Here is a 6306-nt window from a genome sequence, read left to right on the forward strand (position 1 = left end):
AAAAGAATAAAATATTTATTAATTTAATTTACAATTCCTAGTTATTGAATTAAAACACCATTAAATTTTCTTTAGTCCTCTTATTGAAAAATATTAAAGTTATTTTCTTGTTTTCTCTCTTCAATTTTATAGATAGATATATGATATAAATTATTTTTTATTTATTATTTTATTACTGTTTTTATTACTATCATATTATTTTATTTTATATTTATTAATTTATTAATATTAATTTTATTACTTTTTATTTCTATTCATTAAATTACATAACATACGGAATCTCTCGATCGATTCATATGAGATGTGAAGAAGTTATCGTAAAAAATAAGGTTAGAATTGATTGACATTAAAAATATTAATGTCTTTATTTGATTTTTTTATTTTTTTTTTTTTTTTTGTTTTTAAAAGTAGTCATTAAACATTATTAAAGGAAAAATATATTAATAATTAATGAAAGCAAATAAGAGCAAATAAAAAAAAAAGAAATATATACATAAATAATGTTATTAAATATTAAATAGATTATTTTTGCAATATAATTATTTTAAATATTAAATTATTTTAAAGAAGTTTACAATCAATATTGAATTACATGTAATGATTAATAATTTAAATAAATATAAATAAATAGGTATTTATAATAAAAATTTTAGTTGATATTATTATTTAATTATATTTGTTGATTAAATTTTTAATGAATATAATTCTATTTACTTCGAGAAGAAGCCAAATACGTCATACATTTTACTACACTCATATAAAAATACTATGTTTTGATATCTATTTTTAAATTGTTATTGAAGGTGGAAAATTTTTAGTATGAATATTGTTGTGTATATATTTTTATAATTAATATAGCTATAAATAAAATTTTGATTATTCGTAATTAATTCAAACAATTTCTATTAAATTTTTATTACAAATTATTACACTTTGGAATTTTATTTATTTACTTTCCATTACAACTTATCTATTATATAATTCCTTTGATCAATATTTCAAGTACAATAATACCGTATTCAAATTAATTTAGTCTATTGATGTTGCATATACTGCTATACCGACGAATTCAGAGTGATAAGCCAGCGTGTATGAACATATAAGTTGGCGTAAACATAGAATGTTTGTTTCCCTTTGCTAGATGGCACTGTACAGATAATCGAACATTCGATTGAACAATATTCCACTGCATCATAAACGTGGTTCTTGAACTTGCCTCCTACGCACGATATAATTGTCCATAGTGAAATATCATTATAAAAAAAAAATATTCATAATATTAAAAACACAAAATCATTTTTATCCAAAATTCAAAAATAGTGAAATAATACATGTATATCATTTATTACAATTGTACTAATTGATCTATAATCTTATAAGTTGTATAACTTTCCAATCATTTGTATTATTTCAGGAAAATTATTTTTCGATTAAAGTTCAAGACTGAACGACGACATATATTTCCAAGAATCTTCCGTAAACATTCCCATAATAATCGTGACTGTAGTTAAATGTATCATCGCTTAGGCCGCGATGTACTTAATCGTTCAAACGGAAAGGGAAAAAAAGGAGAAGCGAATTATCTGAGCCAATGCATCTTTCGCGTTACCATATGCAATATACTTTTCGTTGACGTCGATTTATCGCGATGCGTCGGTTACTTTGCAACCGAAATCAATTGTCTTCTGTAAAGATGCCAATATCAACAAGACTTGCAACCAAGTGTCACTTCTCATATGTCTAAACGATGAAAATCATTTGCACAGAACTTTTTATTTAACCATTTATGATATAATAAAAAAAAAAAATACTAACACATAAGAAATAAATTTATTCCTTCTAAGAATATTAAAAAACAGAAGTCTATTATATTTTAAGAAATAATATATTATTATATATTGAAAATTATATTATTAAAAACCGATGATAATTAAAAATCCCGCAATATATATATGATATCAACTTTCCGTCAAATATTATTAACGTTTATCCTGCAATGCATAAGAATCGAATGGTGCTAGTTAAAAAGCATGGTGGTAAAGTTCTATTTATGCGGGGAAAAGAGTGTCGATCAGACAATGACCTCGATAACGACATGTTTCTAAAGGAGTAAGCCAGCAGGAGACAATGGATATATAATATCGCCTATAATTAGCCTCGTTAAAGCTGTCTCTAATAATAAGCAAAGCAGCCAGATGCAAAACCGTGAGCTACGATAATCTGTCTTGGTATACTTAATAGTTATTAATAAAATGCGCGAGTTATCTTGCATCCACAAACATGTTTAATTCTTATCAATACAGCATGTGCGATTTGAGAATATTACTGTACACAATCCGCAGAGAGACTGCTCGGCAGATAAAGCCTTTTATGATGATGCTCATTATGCCTGGAGGCTGAACAGCAAACGGAATTCCCTTATCAAGGCGTGTTTAACCCTTTACATACGGTGTATAGAATTAACTATGGCAAACAAATTATTAATGATAAACAAATGTTAAAAAATTCAAATAAAGTAAAATTTATGTGTTTAAAAAACGCTTAGAATTATTTTGTTTGCAACGTAAGTAAGATATATTTTATAGAATGTATTTCTGTTAGAAAGATTCTTATATCCATCAATTATTTCACACTATATTATAATAAAAATATCATTTTCTAAGAATAACAAATCATTATTACATTATTACTTACATCTAATCAAAATCTATTATCGTTCAAATAATAATTAAACATTTGTTTATCAATTTAGTATATTATAATTCAACAATTCTAAAAAAGAAAATTTCCGATTAATACTGATCGATTAATAATAACGAGATGCTGCAAAATCTGTTATATATAAACCAGATTTTATTATTTATTATTATTATTATTCGATATAACACACGAAGAAAATTGCTTTAGTGATAAGAAACATATAACGGTTTACATGAAAAATTCTACAATGTATTCGACGATCGGATTCCTATTTCACGGAATGAACACCACGCGAGTGCAAAGACTGGAGACTCGCGGTTGCCGCAGCAGATAAATATTATTGCAACTCTGAAACGCTCGAACCACTTGATAGTATAAATATATCTCATTGGAGACGAGGGCAAACACGCGAACGCGCCAACGTTGCATTGTTGAATACGCTAAGCAAACAAGATCGAGCCTACAGCCGTGGTAACTGACAAATTTGCATAATTCTATTAACTCATGATACGAGGTGTTCGCTTCGTAATTCAACGTGCGTCTTTCAGATGGAATCTCGCTTTCGATTCTATGATGATCGTTGCCGAGTACAACAATTATTGCACGGTACAATTGCCAACGCTATTCCGAGTATTTAATTAGACTATGCAGCCTGTTGTTACTCGATGACACATCTCCATTGGGTTTCTCTGCACGGATTCTCGTGGATTTCTGTTTGTCAAGTGACTAATATATACAAATCGGAATAATAATGAAAAGCGTATGATAAAGTAATGAATTATTGCATGCATTTTATTTATAAGGATATATAAGAATCTATAAATATAATCTCTATTTTAAATCTTTTTTATAATGTATATATTATACATTAAAGATAAAGACTAGATTTAAAAAATAAGTTAAAAATATATTTAAAATTGTAATGCAATTGCTTGTGTATATTATTTTATTTTTTAATTTATAAATTCAAAAAATTTATAATATACGCATATTCAAAAACTTGAAATCATATCTTAAAGATTTATATCTTGGAGTAATCTTACCTAATCTCTAATTTTATTTATTATATCAATAAAAATAATCTTTCAATGACATCTAATTTTAGATATATATAAATTTGTGTCTATGTAATATAATGAATGCATCCCTATTAACCAGAGCTTGTGTAAGCAAAAACATTGTTGTATAATTTCAGTTTATTTTTGCAAGGAATACTGCTACTATTAGTTTCTCAAACAAATAAAGCGTTCTTAGCTATACTTATACGTACAGTATGAGTTGTCTGTAATGACTAAATGGTAAATTATAGTAAGAAATTTTTATTTGTTTTTATTATAATTCACATATATTTTATGAAAAGATAATTTATAAAAATTTTCTTAAAAAATAATCCAAACTTATTGATTCCATTATTTAATTATTAAAAAGCTTAAAAGAATCTGTAAATGTGATATTTAAATAAATATCTGTAATATTTGAATAATCTGCAGAAGTACAGAGTTAAAAAAAAAATAATATAATTCCAATGTTTATTGCTAATATTTTGCCAATATTTATGTTCAATCATATATCCTGTTATCTATTATTAATATAAGTATCGTTCAACTCATTAAATTATACCAATCAAATCTTACTATTCTTACTATTATTACTACCTCTTACTATTATTACTACTATTTCTTTATTTACAAAACAACCATTATTATATTAAAATTAGTTAATTTGTTTCGCATATTTATTTTACATTTAAATTGTATCAATTTGATAGAGATAATTAATAGAGAAAAAAATAATTTTTGAAAAATAAATAATGTGATAATTTGTTCTGTAAATAAGATATAAGTACCATACCCTCTTGATGAGCCAATCGTTTTTCTTCAAGAAAGTCGAGTCCAAGACGAAAGTAGATATATCACATAACTGATCGAAAGATGATTTAAGATAGATAAGAAAGAACGCAATTCTGTCTTTTATAAGAAGAATTGCGCATTATTACTTTATTCGATCTTGTCTCTTATCACGAAAGAATTATCATAAGATCAACCGACTAATTTCTAGATAATTCTTAATATTAAATTCATTGAAATATTTTTCTGTTGCAAAATGAATTATATGAATGAAACGAACACCAATTTAGAAAGAAACTCGCCAAGACTAAAAATTTAAAAATTTTTATGAAAATAACGATGTAATTTAACAGAATTTCCATCTGATTTAAAATTAAATAGCTTAAATGCAGTATTCATTGGATATTATCATTGTAAAATAACTCAATGACGTTGAACATGAGGCAATGAGGAACTATCATGGAAAATTAATGATAACCGGTTTTTAGAAGAAGGTCGAGACGATCAACCTGAGAAATATCGATTATCCTCGAATTTTTTAAATTAAATCCTTCTCTCCTTTTTAATAAAATCATATTGTTATCTTGTATACTTCTATGTATACTTCATGATAATTTAATTCAACGATAATATCATTTTATCTTTCGATATTATATGGACACATTATATATGAAGTTTTTCTTGCGTTGTTTGTTGAAAAAAGTTGCTACGATTTCATAATAACAATAATAACGACAAGAAAAACCGGAAATTGTAAAAAAAAATTTTTTAAAAAAGAATAATTTTTTTTATGAATTTTAAATAATGCGTTTCAATCAATTTAAAATTGAATTTTATTAAAAAAAAGATTAATTCATATACTTTATCTTTGTTTTTATGTTACAAATATAAATATAATCAATGAAATTTTATTCGAGGAGAAATTCTTTTATAGAGATAGTATTCTATTTGATTGAAGGAATTATTTATATATCTTTCCGTATATATTAATCAAATAACGAATTCATTATATATTATTGTTTCAAATCTAGAAATAATATATATAAAAATACAAATAAATATATATAATTCGTAAACATATTTGTATATATAAAAAATTTTACGTTTATATATATAACGAAAAGATATATTCGATCAGAAAATTTTTGAATACAATTAAATACAATGATATTTTATCATAATTTTTTTTTTTTTTTAAATAAAAACAGAATATTACAAGAATAATAAGTATGACAAATAAGTAATGAAATTAATTGCAGATAATAATGGCAGATAATTCAAAAAAACAAACGACCGGTGGTTTAAGCTAGTCTGGCGAGAAATTTTGCGATTGCAAGCGAGTGCCAAATATGCGTACGCGACTCGCTAATATCATCGTGCAGCCTTGATTCCAACGATCCACCGGAGTTATCATTTTATTCCCCTTCGGGATTCACTGCATAATTCATTAGCTCGCCAAAGGTATGATCTCTTCGACGATCAAGTAGATATTGCGATAAACTTTTTTTTTTTTTTCCGCGAACTGGAATACGCGTCAGGAAATTGGCATCGATTGATTCTACAATTTCTGACCTAGAAAAGAAAATCGATAGGTTCAATGGAAAAGTGCTATAATATTTTTTTTTTTTTTTATTTTCAATATGAACGAGATAAGTAAGTTATCTATCACAATTTTTCTTAAATTAAAAAGATATTTTACAAAAACAAAATGATATTTAAAAAAAAAAAAAAAAAAAATAGAATTGTTACGTAAAACAGT

General features: G+C 25.1%; 1 protein-coding gene and 1 long non-coding RNA gene across 2 annotated transcripts in view; one reads left to right on the forward strand and one right to left on the reverse strand.

Moving 5' to 3' along the window:
* The window catches only part of LOC102681662 (GTPase-activating protein skywalker), a 40235-nt gene that overhangs the window by 11408 nt on the left and 22521 nt on the right, over positions 1-6306 (reverse strand). The gene's annotated exons all lie outside the window — the stretch shown is intronic.
* On the forward strand, positions 1959-2449 carry LOC116186161. Its single transcript, XR_004151114.1, has 2 exons — positions 1959-2228; positions 2304-2449. It is a non-coding gene; the product is annotated as an uncharacterized LOC116186161 (long non-coding RNA).

This window comes from Apis dorsata, unplaced genomic scaffold, assembly GCF_000469605.1.
Source record: "Apis dorsata unplaced genomic scaffold, Apis dorsata 1.3 scaffold_37, whole genome shotgun sequence".
In the NCBI taxonomy this organism is placed as follows: domain Eukaryota; kingdom Metazoa; phylum Arthropoda; class Insecta; order Hymenoptera; family Apidae; genus Apis; species Apis dorsata.